Here is a 16627-nt window from a genome sequence, read left to right as displayed (position 1 = left end):
GCCCGTTTGAAAACTCCTCTCAAAGTGAGCACAGCGGCGGCGCGCACGCCATCTGGGCGCGAGCAGCCGAGTCTGGCCGTGCTTGCCGGACCGGCCTATTGAGGAGATGAATAGCTCGGCGACGAGCGACGGGCCGCCACGAGAAGTGGCCTCGCGCCGCTGGTTCCTTTGTGTCGCCAGATTCTTTTGTACAAGTCCCTTTTCCTTTCTGTCTTTCCCTCTCTCTCTCTCTCTATTTTTTTACCCTTTATCTTTTATTCCACATTGCGGCGATGGGCGGCACGAACGCTTTCTGCGTTTCAGAGGTTGGCGTGAACGCCCAAAAAGAAACGCGCAGTAGTAAAGCGTGTCCACGCGCGCGAGCATTTTCTGCTGGCTTTGCATCCCCGTTTCGTTGCATGAGCAAACGGGGCCAGCGGACATGGTTACATGGTTAGACACGCGCGCCTGGTTCCTTTCGTATCGACTTCGTCTTTTCTGTTCGTGTTCTTATATATATATATATATATATATATATATATATATATATATATATATATATACTCTGACTGTACTCTGACGAAGGCTGGTCCACCAGCCGATAACGTTAAGTAAAAGAAGTCTCCCAAAAAGTTCGTCGTCTCTTTCCTGCGTATATATATATATATATATATCAGTGGCGTAGCCAGAAATTTCGTTCGGGGGGGGGGGGGGGGGGTGCTCACATTGCAGCTCGGCCTCCTCCTTAAGAGCAAGCTTTAGGTAGTGCGCTGCTATTTAAGTACATGTAGAAGCATAACTCGTTTTTCTCGGCAACCGATGCACCAAATTTCACGAGGTTTGTTGGATTTAAAAGAAAAATTTTAATTCTAGTGAGTATTGGTTTCGAATTTTTCATTTAGGTTGTCAATTTAACCAAAATCGCAAATTTTCAGCAACCGAAACTATCAAGTTTAAAAGTCTAACTCCGCAATGAAAAAGGATATCACAATTCTGTGAATTGCACCGAATAGTACATCTACAGCGGACAAAATTGCTATGTTACACATGAATCTCAAGAAATTCAGTATTATGGAAATGCTGCCTTCGTAGAATCCTTGTACACAACGTAACCAATTCATGTAAGATACGAATTGACACACCAAATTTTTCCGCTTTGACTGTTATAATAGATGCCGTTTACAGATCAGCGACATATGTTCTTGATGCAGATCTATTAGTTTGTAAACGTCATGCACCTATTTTTTGGAACTTACGAGTTTTTGAAAATATTTTAAACAATGTTCAGGCCTTGCATCGAAATTCCGCTTCCAACAGACACTATAATTTAACTTTCTCTCTCAAATGCAACAAATTTCATTAAAAGCGATCCAGGGCCGGTATATTGTAGCGATGCCTTTTCGATTCTATGCTCTTTCAGGCCTTTCGCGCTTGGCCAGTGGTCAGAGCGGCCGTCTGCCCACATTATCAACGGGATCAGGCGGCCGTCTGTAGTGGATGATAAGAATAGCATAGAATAAGGCATAAGGCATCGCTACAATATAGCGACCCAGGGGTTATCACAGAAAAGCGTTTCTGGGCTTTACATGTATTGAATAGGCGGCGCCAGAGTTGGGCCCGAGCTAAAGCTCCCTCTACCTCTCTTACCTCTACCTCGTCTGCTAGCCAAAAAGCGTCCAAACCTCTGCCAGGCGAAAACCCACTCGGCCAGAGAAAAGCGAACGCGCACCAAAGTGCGCCGCGTGGTGGTCGGTGCCACATGAGAAAAACGCATGCTTTCTGGCTGGCTCTGGCAACCCGCGGGTAGGGTAGCGAGGACAAAAAAGATTGGAGAAGCTCAATGTGTCCTGGCGAATAAAAGTCAAAGTAGAAAAAATAACAATCTTGGGTGGCTTTATTGTCTTGATATGGACGCTTTGGCATAGGTGAAAAAAAAATGTTGATATATTTTTATGTGTCATGACGGCACAAGTGAACAACCCCAACGCTTCGTCTCATCGTACCTCGCGGCGTGTTTTGTCAACTTGTCTGATAATGTGTTGATTTGGCTTGTCTCGTTGTATATTCGGATATAATACTTTAAAAAAGTCAATACACCTTTGGCTTCAAATATTTATAGGAAGATTAAGCCTACAAAGTTCCGTACTTGAATATCTAAAGCACAACTTAGGAAATGTCAATGCGCTTTTCACATCAAAAGTTTATGAGGACTTTACACCCATAAAGTTTCGTAATTCACATCCGTGCGCTCCGTAGATTCCGCTGCCTCCGAAAGATGCCACGGCGAGCCCGTTCGCCATCAAAATGCCCTTGAAATTTTGCTCGGATGGGGCTGCTTGCGTTATGTGACTCCCGGTGCATGGGCATTGCCGCGAAATCCAGCCCGAGTTCGCAATGTTTGCGGTGGAATGTCTTTTCAAGCATGAAAAAGACATTCGAGACAAAATTCAGAATGATTTCCGGCGCCGGGAGTTGCTTTGGTCGGCGGTGCATGGACAGCACGAAAAAACGAAAAAATTTCGGGGGGGGGGGGCGGAAGCCCCATAAGCACCCCCCCCCCTGGCTACGCCCCTGATATATATATATATATATATATATATATATATATATATATATATTAAGCGAAGAAAGGGGAAGGGGGTTAACAGAGCGGCCCGATTCTTTTATTAATCATATCATAAGGAGGGCCAACAAACAAAGACATCAAGGACAACACAGGGGAAATTACTTGGGCTTGCTAATTGAAATAAAGAAATTAGAAATTAATGGAAATGTATACGCTGGACTCCTCCCTGGCGTGAAATTTCCTGCGCCTTTCACCGTTTTTGCAGCAACATGCGCGAGAATCCTTCCGAAATATATATTGTTACGAAAGATGTTTGTTTAGACTGTGAAATGATATCGAGGAGGAAGCCACAGGGAAGGAGCTCATGCGCGCCCACTCTAATTCTTTCTCTGCCCCTGTCGCGAAGTTCTGCTACCTTTTTCCCCGGCACTGCCGAAACTCCTCGAGCGAGCTAGAGGGACCTTTGGTGGCACTGCTTGAGTCTGGCCACGTGACCAACTGGCGTCGTGCGTGAACGCCGATTACTTGCCGTCACTTTGGCGACGACATAGTTGACATCACTCGAGCGCATAACGAATAGTCCCCTGCAAGTGGCGAGAAACTTGCGGCATAATCCCATTTTGCGAACGAGTGTCTATAGCCAAAAACACTAACCGGGAGTAAAGCTGATGGGAATATGGCTGGCATGGTAGCGAGTTTTGTCTTGTCTTGGCCTTGTGAGGACAACGTCCTAAGATGCGCCAGGCGACGTGCTTCTTCAGCACGACAATATATTCTGCGCTCATCAGAAAAAGTGTCGATGAACGTTTCCTTGTTCCTAGATGTTTTATTTGTAAGTGAAGGTCCAAACGCATCCCACGTGGGTGCTTCTGACCACGCTTTCAAAACGGGAATAATCAGGATTCTCATTTCCCTACTTATGATAAAGCGCATGCAGTGCGCACGAGGGATCGAACAAGGTTACATAACATTCTATCTATAGTTCTGTTTAGAAGAAACTCATCGGGACTAATCATGCAACGCTTAGAAGAGGTCATGCATCATTATTTAATTATGGGTAATCTCCAAGAGAAGCTGAAAATAAAAGAAGTTACGTAATGAGTCAGAGTGGTAGGTGGATTGATGAAATCAGGAAATTTAAGCGTTTGTTTATAGGTCTGGTTCGGTTCGCGCAAACGAGGAGCAGTTGGAGACTCATTACATATTACATCAGTTAAAGTGGTCGTAATGATAACGTTGACAATGATAACGCAGCCTGATTACTCTTCCTGACCCCTATTATGTGGGCGCGACGACTCGTGGTCAGCCGTCTGTGCGTCCTTGCAATCTAGTCATATCGCGTACGTAGCCGCTATCAACTGCTATTTACGGACGCAATTCATCTGCCTTGGGCGTCTGTTCGCTTTGGCGCTTCCCTTACCCTGGCGCACTCTTGCAGCAAGCATTTAAAGGAGCAAGAGGCTGACGCGCCCTAGAGATTAAGCATCTTAACGGTTAGAGGCATATAATAACCTTTCACCATTATTTATGCGTTGTCTTTCGAAAGTTATGCGCACGACCTTTCCTCTAATAGTTCTGGCCTAAGTAAGCTCTTCCAACTTACGCACAAATGTCCCACTCCAATGTCAACTGCTTCAACTGCAAGGACTCGTTATATCACTATTATAAGACAGAAATAATCAACCTGCGGTGCGTTTTCAAAAGTCGTTTCATTCATTTTTCAGGCACTCGACGAGTGCCGCCTATTGGCGTGCTCAGACCAGTGCTACCGAAATCACCGTGCAAGAATAATAACATATGAAGTTTTAAAGAGACCTGATGGATGAATGGATGGTCGGATAAACGTTCATTGAATTCAAGAAATATAATGAGGCGAAAATGTCAAGGGTGGGTTCCCTATTTCAGGACTCCAGTGGCTACCGCTGCTCGCCCAGCTTCATTCAGAAGACCCTTTTGGATCGCCAAGTCAACTCGGGCGAGGATGGCCTCCCGAATCTGCCCAAACATCGTAAGTATCAGAGGTGATTGTGCCTCCATTGGCTTGTTCTGGCATTCCCGTGTTGCCTGAATCTTTGCGTTCACAGAAACAGACGCGCAGTTTCACTCTTGTTGACCGCGTGGAACATTACCTAGCTTGGTTCTGCGTCAACTATAACTGGCGCTACGCCGTTAGGGATCGTACCTTTTATGCACAGCGCCTCAAAATCATGTGCCGCATGGCAGACAAAAAAAAAAACCTTGCTATGCCTTTTCTTTTAGCCCTTGCCGTATATAAGCCGCGAGCGTCCACAGAAAAGTCACATTACCACCAAAGGAGACATATCACAAGTCCTGCTTTTGTTGCAACCAACTAGCAATCGCTCAGACCAAGCATGATCGCCCACTGGCGCCAAACGTGGAACAAGGCATACTTCGATTGCTGTGTACTTGGTCGTAGCCTCCAAAAATGACAGACAGAGGTGCAGAAGAACCAAGTTTTAAATCAAAATAAACCAAACCTTCGCTTCTAAATCACACATATGCGTGCTCGATGTTAGGAACACAGCGAGAAAGGCGCTAATTTACTGTTACAGAACGTGAATGCAGAAAACATATTATTTACATGTCACTGTGCTACTAACGTTGACGCATCAGTCATGGGGAAAGATGAAACAATTCGTAAACAAATGGAGAAGCATTATATTGAGCGTATACAAGGGAGAAAGAAATTACGCGTCAAGATGAAGCAAGTATACACAACATGCAGGAAGGTCATGTAGAAAGTCTAGAAAGCTCAACTAAAGACAGACAGCACAGCCACAAAAGTAGCAAGTTTACCGGGTCATGCACAACATGCTTGTTATATAAGGCGTCGCTGCCTACCGCAGCGCCATGAGAAGGCGCGCGCTTGGAGTCGCCCAAGGAGTAGGAAAAAGAGGATGGAATAAAGGCACAGAATGAGTAATGCCTCCATTGCTGTCGTACTAAGTAATATGCACGATATAACAATGTTTAGCCAGTCGACGCTGGTGCAGTATTCATCAGGTGAGAATGATCGACGCTGCTGTGAAGATGGGCATGGTGGAGATGGGAAACGGCCGCCCTCCGTTGCGGTGTTCGCCAGCCGGAAGCTCGGGCACGGCTCTGGGCACTCTGGGCCGCCTGGGTCGGACGCCCTTCCGACGTTCTCCAACCGCAGGCTGCAGGAAGAAGTTGGGCGTGGCGTTGATCCCAGGTGGGTGCATGGAGCGGCCTTGAGTCAGGAACTCGACAGGCCGCTACTCCGGCGCCCTGGGCACCTTCTTCTCCGTCTTCCTCCACGTCTGCCATGATGGCCGTCTCCCTCCGGACTCCCTCACGCCTGCTTCTTTTTCTTTTCTTTTCTTTTTTTTCGCAGCGCGTGAACCGGCGCCGAAGCGCTGTCGGCGCTCTTTTCGCCACGTCGTTGTCGTTGTCGTCCGTTTTTTTCAAATACTGTGTCGCATTTCTTAACTCCGCGCACATAATCACACATTTATTGACGTTAAACAAAAACGCAGATACGCGTTATGTTATGATAAATGAACCATACAAACACATGTATACATTTGAACGAATTGGTCGGTAAACAGTGCTAGTAACGCCTGTCAAAACGAGCGAGAAATTGTTGATGTATTTATTTTATTTGCCAGTGTATTAAAGCAACTCACGTTGATCTTTTAAACATCGTGTGGAATCTGGGAATGAAGAATTTGACGGCCGAAATGTTGCCTGGAACGTGATGCGTACAAAGCAGTATTTGTATGGGTTGGGTAAGGCCTATCATTACGGGTAAAGTGGCTAATGTATTGAAAGATATACCGTTGTTTCTATATGCCTACGTATAAGTGCTGAAGCTCAATGACGGGTGTTAGCTTTAGTGGGGTAAACAAACGCACTTTATGAGTTTCAGATGGAACATTAGTGACCTAACATATGTCAACTCGGAGTACAATGTCGAATAAAGTGCGTCAGAACCTTCTTTCTCTGTGAACTTTGGTGACCGCCATAGTTAGAGTTGTGAGCCTTACTTTATTCGATCACGAGTGCTTGACTGACAGCAATGTCTGTTTCTTTTTTTTTTCTACGAGAAGCGTCGTCACCGCAGCTTAAGTGGACCAAACTACCCCTAAAAAGCAACGGCAGCAGAACGGAACCACACAGGAAGTCCATGTGTGGCCTTACATAAGTGAGGCAACATGTACAGCCTTTGTCAAAAGTACACAAACTATTCCGCGCCTTCGCCATATAGTACGTATGTCTTTGAGCTGTGTGTTATGGTACCTGCAGTGTTTCTGACGCTCCAGACATCCGGATTGTAAGTACGAAAATTCTGGCCCTTTCCCAAGCAGTTTGAACTTAGCTAAGTCATACCACTAATTTTCTCAAAGCGCCTACAGCAGCATGGCGGTCGCAGGCAACATACTCCGTGTACTTCTGACAAAGAATGTGCATGTGTTTTTACACAATATAAAATACACTGTCCAAGAAGAACACTGTCAATACAAGAGTGTTCTGACTCAGTTTTCCAAAATTGAAATAATTTTTCACGCGTGAGCTTGAACCAGTATAATAGCTGCAGCATTAACGATTTATCCCAGAGGACACACTTACACGCGCCGCACTAGATGAGGCTTTGTAGCACAGCTTTCCACCCTCATTCGGTATTGTTTCGCGTGATTGCTTCATCGTTTGGTCAGATTAGGTTATTGTAATGGAGTGCATGCTCTTCTCCACTACATTGTTTCTAGCCACCGAAATTGAGCAAGCTTCATTCAGGTTTTCCAGATGTTTCTTGGTGTTCCCATCTCGAGTGTAAGAAGACATGGTTGGACGCATCCTATTCGATCTGTGTGCCAAACGGGCGAGTGGTCTTGGGCTTGAATACAACGCGGAGTTCCTCGCAGTGTCGCTGGATGGCCGCCTCGTGGCGCCTCATGGACATCTTACCAATTGTCGCATTATTTCAAGCCACCATTTCATCAGGACTAAACTTCAGTACGTCGTGCAATATTAGTAACGTTGCAATTAGTGGCCCTTGGTTACGCTTAGTTTCGACAAACGCGCTGTTCCGAAATAAAGATTTGTTCTGGTTCGCACTATGGTGCGGTGTGTGTTCTGTTACGAAGTCTTGTTCTCTATCGTTTGCGCTGCAGGACGGCGCGTTTTGCACGAAACAAGGTAAATATTTATCACCAAGCATAATTAACTCCATTCAACTGAACAGACAGAAAAGTTAGCGCCTCCCACCTTCCTCGGCGAGCACGGCCAGCACCACTGACGCCATCACCCCTGACGCTGAGGACTCACGTCCTCTGCCTTGTCCTAGGCAGCGGCAGGCTTTAAGCTTGTTGTTTGCTTATCTTCGGGCTATTGGCTTGCTTGACAAGCTTTAGGAAACGCCATATGTACACACTAGAATGACAAACTTCAGTTTCACTTAGCCTTCATTTTGAACGTAATACACTGGACCCCATTTTACATGTAAACACCAAGTCCACCTTTCTCACACCTTTTCTTTCCGCCCTCTCTCCCTCTCTTAGGGCCTTACATTTGTCTCACTCCCTCCCCATGCAGAGTAGCATGTAGGTTAATTTACACATGTTCGCATAATTCTCTGCGTTCCTTTAAATAGCTTATTCTCTCACCCTCTCCACGTGCAACAGCTTCTGGTGGCTTATATGCCTCTGGTGGCATATAAGCACTGCGAACTAGTTGCATAGTCAATTTACTTTACTTGTGAGAACTGCTACTTGCGCTGTTCACTTACGAATGTTATGTATAACGACAGTGAAGGCACGGTGTGCTGTCTGAATTTCAAGCGGCGCGCGGAATCACGTTGAAAATAAGCGCTTAAACTCCACCACTGAACTCCGTCGATTTGCGCCATCATTGCCTTGGAAACGCATTGCAAGGAATATGGCCGTAAGCTGCGCACGTGACATGAACAAGCATGATGCTGTATGGCGGTAGCTCATCTCCGTGCTACGCCTGAATGCCTAAAATCAAAGTCTAACGTAATCTAGCTCATTCATTGTAATGCGTTTAGCATTCCTTGAAAATTAACCGTGATTTCGCAAATAAGTTGTGCGGAATCGCGCAAGGTGGAGTAATCATGAAAGGGAAAAAGTGTCATTCACTCGAATGTAGCAGGAAGCTACAAAGCAAAACCTGTACGAGTTTCTCCGAAAGAACGCTTCGCAGTTGAGGAAAAATTCATCCTGGTTGGGCATTCGAGCCCAGGACCAACGAATTTCCGGGGCAGTCACTCTACCATCTCAGCTGACCAGCAGGCTAGCAGATCGCAGCACGAGGGTGACATAATCGACAACTCGAAGCACAGGAACACATAATATGGCAAATCAGCACTGCGGAATCCCGTAAGGTTTCCTTTGTAGCTTCGTGCAGCATTCGGGCGAATGACATTTTTTTTTCTTCCCATAACCCCGTGATTTCTTGTGAATTTCTAACCGTTTTCGTGGGACAATCCCGAAGATATTGCAGTCTAAAACGGGTGTCACACGATGCGCGTGTAATGTGCTCCATATTCTTGCAAAGTGTCATTCAGATACTACTCTTAGTCAGTTGACACATTCATTTCATTTGCGCATGGGTCTTCCGGACGCCAAATGAGTGATTTTCGCCGCACTATCAGCTTCGCTGTAGAAGGATAAAAAAAAATAACGAGCAACTGTTGAGCATTGGACACAAGTTTTTGAGTAGTACGTGACGACCCAGTCAATTGTTTGTAGTGAACCCTGTTCTGTGCTCTCTTTCTGTACATATTTTCATTCCACAGGCAACTGCTGACGCAGTGCTGCAGCTATTATAAATGCAAAGTGCGCCTTTGCATAGTATATGCGCAAATACAGCCATCGCAACCAGGGTATAAGTCATAAAGCGTACGACGTTCACGAACACGATGTAAAATTTATCAGTATTGTCATGTCGTCATGACGGTGAAGAATCCAAACGTTGCACGAGGGCGAGTCACGAAACTAACTCTCTATTGAACCGAACCTGTGCCCACAAAAGAAAGAACAATTTACACTTCATCATAACGACAGTGATTTGCACATGCGTCTAGCGCTAAAAACCTGCTCTACGGGTCAAGCGCGTCTGCTTTTCACACGTGTCTCATCGAAGATTCCATCGTAATCCCCGATGCTCGCGTGCCTTCCAAAATGTACAACATTATTAAGGTTGCGCGTGCCTTCTGATTACGCAAGGCTCGGCTTCAACATACACAACAGATAGAATCGGAGAGAACGATCGAGAACGTCCTCATAGATGGCAGGCGCGTCTTGCGCTGATCGATCACTTTCAACATTTGCTTTAGTGGGTGAAACGCGGTCACCGAGAAACGATATAGGTATCGCTAAGGGCAGTAGATGTAATAAAATAATATATGATGCACCAACCGCGGTTGGACATCCAAGAATGCGTTTCTTCTGCTTTGAGAGACAGTTATTCGTGGCATTACGTCGCACTGTTTGTTATGGGTGGCGCTCCCCTTACCACCGTGTCTTACGTACCTGCACGCATGGAGTCAATCCAGTACTTCGAGCTCCACTTCCTCAATGACCAACTCGGAACTCCCGTACAGTGGCTGCGACCATGAGGCGCAGCGCCTCAACGACATCGTCTCAAAGCGCGCTAGCTGTCATGAGGGAAGAATGCGCGAACGTTTGCCTTACCACCGGTATCAGCGGTACTACAGCAGTGACACCACCCCATGGTTGTACCACCACGCGGTTTTTACCGATGTGTTATACGGGTGCAGCACGCCCATTTTTAATTGCCATCGAGGCCTATCTGGATTGAATTTGTGGACCGCGATTGGCTGCCCAACTTCCGCGAAGTTACCGTCTACTCAAAAACTTACGTAGAAAGCTCAATTGCCGCGTGTGATGTTTTCTTCTTTTTTTTTTACGGAGAAGCTGATAGTTCGACTAAAATCAATCTTTTCGTGGAAGACCCATATAAGCAAATTAAATCTTAGTGTCTCCGAGTTTGAAAGAAACCAGAGCACAATGTACTTCCCCCCCTTCCCCCCAGCCCACACGCGCACACACCTTAGTACCTTCTAAGCATTTATCGTTCCGCACGAAGTCCCCTCCCCTTTTTGAGAAATGACATGACGCCGGCAGAGGAAGCTATATGTGTTCCGTGCCTTGCTGCGGCTCGTTGAATTAAGAAACTGAATCAGATGGCGATTCGCAGGTATTGACTATACACGCTCTTATTTCATGCGTTTCATGCGTTGCCTGCTTATTCGTCCACCTTCCCATCTTCTCATTTTTCGCCTCTGTATAATCGCTTCCCATTCAGCCAGTATCTTCACTAAATAACTGATACGTACATTGTCATAGTGAACCTACTAAGCACACCGCCAAATGTTCAATGCACGCAGCCAACAGCAGGAGTGGCCACAAAGAGCGAAATGATCTCACTGAACCTGTCCCCTCGCTATGAATAAATAAAAACAAAGACAAAAATTACTTCCGGTGCCTCAAGACTTTCCGCGATCGCACTCGCATGGGGTGATGAAGGAGGCTCAGCTCTCGGCTTAGCCGTGGAATTCGGCCCGAGTGATGCAGGCAACCGCGCAATGCTGCCCAATTGCACTCAGTACTCGTACAAAACCTTTGTACTGAAGAACTGACCGAAAAATTTCTAGAAAAGGAGGAGGTATACGGGGATGGGAGCGGAAGGGGCCGTAGAGGCAGGGTTGTCCGACCCAATCTCCGCCCGCGCCATCAAGCGCGATCCTTTCTTTCCAAGAGCAGCGGAGTGATGGGCAACGCGGCTAGGCAGTTCACCTGCCGCGCGATCCCAGACAATTCGCGTAGCGCAGACATCTCTCCTATACGAAAAGCCGCGCCGCCGTCAGAAACCGCAGCAGGAGGTCGTTCTTTTTTTTTTCTGCTCTTTGAGGCGCCAAGAAAATGAAAGTGCCTCACCGGTTGCTTCGCCGAACCGCGCGGCAGCTATCAGCGCGCGGTTGAGATCACCGGCCACGGAGAAGCACGTGTTGCCCACGTGAAGCGCGTCAAAGAAAAGAAACGGTACTGGGAGAGGGGGACAGCAAATAGGCGGCTCCGCTGGGAACGAGAAATACAAAACAATAGACATTGTTTTCAACATTAGGCATTGCGTTGAGTACGTGGGCTGCTGTCATTGGCTTGGCACGTATGAGAATCTGGAGGCGCGCAGGCACCTGCGCACTGACGTGTAGCCTACGTGCTCGGACGCCCCGGCGGCGTTCCGCGGACAAAGTACGCCGCCGACAAAATGTCAGAACTTCGTTGCAGCCCTCCAGTGTAGTCGCCTACCGGACGTTGGGCGATTTTGGAGCGATGCGTTTTCTATTTGCGATAAACACCCGAAGTCCAGTGTAAGAAGGACTTCTTTTTTTACAAAAAAAAAAATCTGCGAACTTGAGCGATACCTCCTGCTCGGAAATCACTTACTGCGAAACAGCAGCAGGCTACAAGAAGGCTATATGCCGTTTATGAGAGGCAATAACTAAGACCTAAATGAGCTGAGAATGTCAGTTATCGTCAGAATGGAAAGGCAGTGGCCAATGTACTTATTCTCTTTGAATCAGATCTACTCCCTTTTAATGCTACACGTTCAACTCTGTTCGGGGATTTACAGGTTTATATTGTTTCAGGAACAGTTGTGACAAATTCGTTTCGGGCAGTTGACACAGCTGCTCCATCCAACATTTTTTGGATAGATATGCCTCGCGGACCATGCGGCTGCAGCCAACAAGATGCCGAAGCGTCATTAGTCACGCAAGACGCACTGAAAGTATAATATTCGCTGAGGTGGGCCAAAATCAAGCACATTCGTAGGAGGCCTATGTTGTCTTTTTTATGAGGCGATGCTTTGTGGACTTACAAAGTTCTGTTTGTACTTAATGCAAGGGGGTTCGAAACATCGTGCTGCACAAGGTACCTTACTGCGGCTCTTGTTCAAAGCCGCATAATCTGGGATCTACTACCTAAAGGCACTACCTAAAGGTGGTCAGAGCTGATAGATACATAGACATAGACATAGACATAGACTCTGCTACTCGGGTTGCGAATGAAGAAACAAACGGCAAGAGTAGAGAACGGAATGATTGGGCAATTCAAATGCATATACAGGCATTTGAATTGGCGATATGCAGGACTACGTCATGGATACAGTTGCAGTGAACACGTGGGTATCGTGAGTGATAGATGCCTCACCATAACACGGCTGGTTAGTGCCATTGCGAGAAGGGTGTGCCATATCGTCGAATGAACGCTGCTGCACTGCATGTTATTAAGCATCCCATCGCTTTTAATGGCTTGTCTCTCACTCTTAGGGAAGCTAGCACTGCAGTTCCTATCCGATATACATGGGAATGAAGAAATCGTTTGTTTCTTTGTTTTTCGGCAACCACTACACTGATTTTGACGAGGTTTGTTGAATATAAAAGAAAAGGTTAAATCTAATAACTCTATCAAGTGATTTTTTCTATCAGTGCAAACAATGTTTCTTTGAAAAAACTTTTGAAAATTGTTAAGTTTCAAAAGCTCGAGTATTAAGTTTAGATCTACAACTCCGCAAGGAAAAAAAAAACATCAGAATTCTGAAAACCGCACCTAAAAATACATCTAAAGGGTACGAAAGTGTTGTATTGTACATTCATCTGAAATTGACCATTCAAACTGAGTTGTACTATTCCATAATCTCAGAAAACACTGTAAGAATTCCGCGTAAGCTATAAATTCATACATAAAGTTTGCACGCTTGAGACACTCTAGCAGATGCTATTAACAAAACTCCCATATTTGTTTTGGTGAAGAGTTATGGTTTGTATTTTTATAAACTACATTATTTCGACAATTCTGGTCAAAAAGCTGGTCCTTAATAACAATTCTGCTTGATAGAGTTGCTAGATTAACTTTATCTCTCAGATTTGACTAATTCCATTCAAATCAGCCCAACGGTTGTCTCATGAAAGCTTTTCTGCGTTTTACATGTATTCCAATGGGGAAATCAGGATGGGCCCTGAGTTAAAGTTTTTTTTAACCATAAAGCATTGTACTAAAGCGATTGTTGTATATACGACACGCAGTAGTACATACTATAACACGCAGTCATACTAACACCCTTGAAAACGCTTTTTGTGAACTGCTGTTGCGGAGAACGGAGGCAGCAGCAGCGAGGCAATTGACAGAAAATTCGCCCTTAAGTTTTCCCTTTACACATTCCTACAGTGCCTATATTTGTCTGGAACAGCTCATCAGAGCAATACAAGCTCGCTAGTAGCTTCGCAGCTGCAGTATCTGTCTTATATGCGTACGTACACTGTCCACAACAAATAGCAAGGTTGCCATTCCCTATAGAAAGCGGTGTCTGCCATAACTAAAATAAATTGAAAGTTTCGGATTTTGAGCAAAATATCGCACGCAGTTTCATACGTTCAATTTGCCACCATTCTTCTTTCAACAAACTCCATCGACATGCACGGGTTACCTGTGTCATACGCGAGCGCTAGACATCTTGAATTCTATGTATATAGCTGCCGATATCTCAGCGCCAACTTTTCCCGAGTCGCGCGGTTTCGAGAAAAATTGAACTGCGCTTCCGCGGGCCAGCAGCGAGCCGTCGAAACATCCTTCACATGGCATTTCTTACTCCCCCCCCCCCCCACCTTAATTGATATGGCCGCTGAACTTTTATTTACTGCGCGCGCAAATTTGATTTCGCTAGTTCGTGTCCCTCTACACGCCTCGGCAACACGTACTCGGCAACCGGAATTCTCGCCGTCTTGCCGCTTCGTCCTCTTCCGCGCTCGACAACGCGCGCGGTCGAGAAACGGGCCGCGAAAGGCCCGCGCTTATTACGTGTGCGGTGCACTGTACACACAAGCGCGTTACGTACACACACACACGCAGTGCAAGCGGGCGGCAGAGCGCATACGCGATGCGCACGCGACCGTCCGCAAGGAGGAAACAATGGGCCGCCCCAGCATCACCGGGCGATGCCTAACCGCGAAACAAAAGGCTCAATCCTCTTGTATACACATTCGGGGGGGGGGGGGGAGGGGGGGGGGAGGTGGCGCGTGGGCGACGCATGCTGTGTATACGGGCGTTGCCCACCGAAGGCGTACGCTGGGAACAGTAGTGTAGAGAATGGAGGGAGGACACCCTTTCGCCGCCGCCGGGCTTCATCAAGGAAATATCCTTACACTGTCCTCGCCGCACGTCATTCTTTCAGTGAAAAGCCACGCGCGCTAGCGCGTACACGCATACAAGCCTACAGCTAAGCGAATCACAAAAGCACTTATTTGCTTCCTTCGCGAGGAAGCTTCGCAATCGCGCCGTTAATGCGCGCCTGCCACATGTTCTTCATTCGAGCCAACTGTGTGTGTGACGTGTGTTTGTGTACGGGGTATTATAAACGCACGAGGAGACGTATCCGTGTCGCGTCGCGGGTATGCAACGTAAGGTCGCCTGGAATTCCAACGCCAAGTGAGAATGAACAAGGAAAGATAATGTTTTCGACGTTCTCTTTTTCAAAGAGAAATCGTAAGTGAGAAGCGGCTCGCTTATGATTTTGTCTAGCGCACAACAAAGCTGCAAGGCCAGAAAAAAAAATGCGCAAGAACGCAGCAACCGCTGACACGTGTCGCATGGTTTCCGGGTTCGCATAAGCGCTTCAGAGTCTGCATTGACGAAGCAGTTCGTAAGAATGGTTCTTAAGTAATTAGGTGATTAAGCTCGTGGGTAAAGTTCGCAGTTGTGACAGAAAGCGTAGTATACGAGCGGAGGTGGCTGGTCGATGACAACATGTTCAAGCGAACGAAGAAGGCTTTGTGGAACGGACCCGAGTTTTCTACATTACTGGTAACTGGCATTCGTTGAGGCGTGAACAAGCACAACACAAAATAAGCACTTCAGCCTTAAGTCCAAGACAGCCCATACACCGATATTGACGACGTTCTTTTCGGTCGATCGGTGCTGTCACGCAAGAAAACATGCAACATTCCTTCTATCTATATTCCTTCTTTCGTTGGTTCACTGGATTTCTACATTCTGATTTATAGAGTGAAAAAGTTAAACGTCTGTGCGACTTCAGCGCAACAAGCAAATAGCCCGAACATCACGCGTTGATGCGTGTAGGAAAGAAAGTTTACGCATCAACCTCCAAAAAACGATGGGGCCGGATAGCTGAAGTTATTCTGGGCTCCGTATTCACAAATCCTCTTTCTTACACTAGAAATGTCCATCAGATAAAATTTCAACCAATCCAAATGCAGGACATATTATTAGCGAGAACGGTCGGCCAGCTTACGAAAAAAAATATTAGTGTATTTGGGCGGCAGCCAGGCCGTGCGATAACAAAATGCGTCTGAAATGTGAATGATACGAATATACGGGCTGCCGCCATATCATTGTTTGGCTATGGAAATGAATGAACTGCGAAGAAAGATATGGTTAAATTGGATTGGTTAATTGGTTAAAGAAGGAGGATGAAGGATGTTGCTTGATACTAAACTTACCGGCAGCTGCGTATCATATACATTGTGAGTGTGTGGTCAGAGCTGATGTTACATAGACGCTGGTACTCGGGTTGCGAATGAAGAAACAAACGGCAAGAGTAGAGAACGGAATGATTGGGCAAGTAACGACATACACTAAGTTGGTTCGACACTTTAGTGGAGATGAGGCAAAGGCAACGGCGAACCCATAGGGTTTGCTGCAATTACTAGAGGGAACTCTGGCGCTGCGATATATAGTTCAGCCAACTTGGGAATGATTGGGTAGTAAATGGATTTGTCTGATCTTCGCTATTGGGGCTTCTGGCGTTCTTGTGGTTTCGTTGATTAGGCTCTTTCTGTGCCTAAATTGGTCGACATTTCACAGCAATTTATACTTTTGTTTAAACGCGGAGGGTAATAAAAATCTGCAAGCGCGCATAATCGCTGCTATTTGCAGTGGGCTTTCTTGTCCCTGTGTCCGTGGCGCAATGGTTTCAATGTCGGGCTTGTGTGCTAGACGTCCTGTGTTCGAATCCTACCGTGGGATAATTTTAATAATGTTT

Source organism: Dermacentor variabilis, chromosome 4 (genome assembly GCF_050947875.1).
Source record: "Dermacentor variabilis isolate Ectoservices chromosome 4, ASM5094787v1, whole genome shotgun sequence".
NCBI classification, from domain to species: Eukaryota; Metazoa; Arthropoda; class Arachnida; order Ixodida; family Ixodidae; genus Dermacentor; species Dermacentor variabilis.
The sequence above is the reverse complement of the archived record's forward strand: the minus strand, read 5'-3'. Positions refer to the sequence as shown.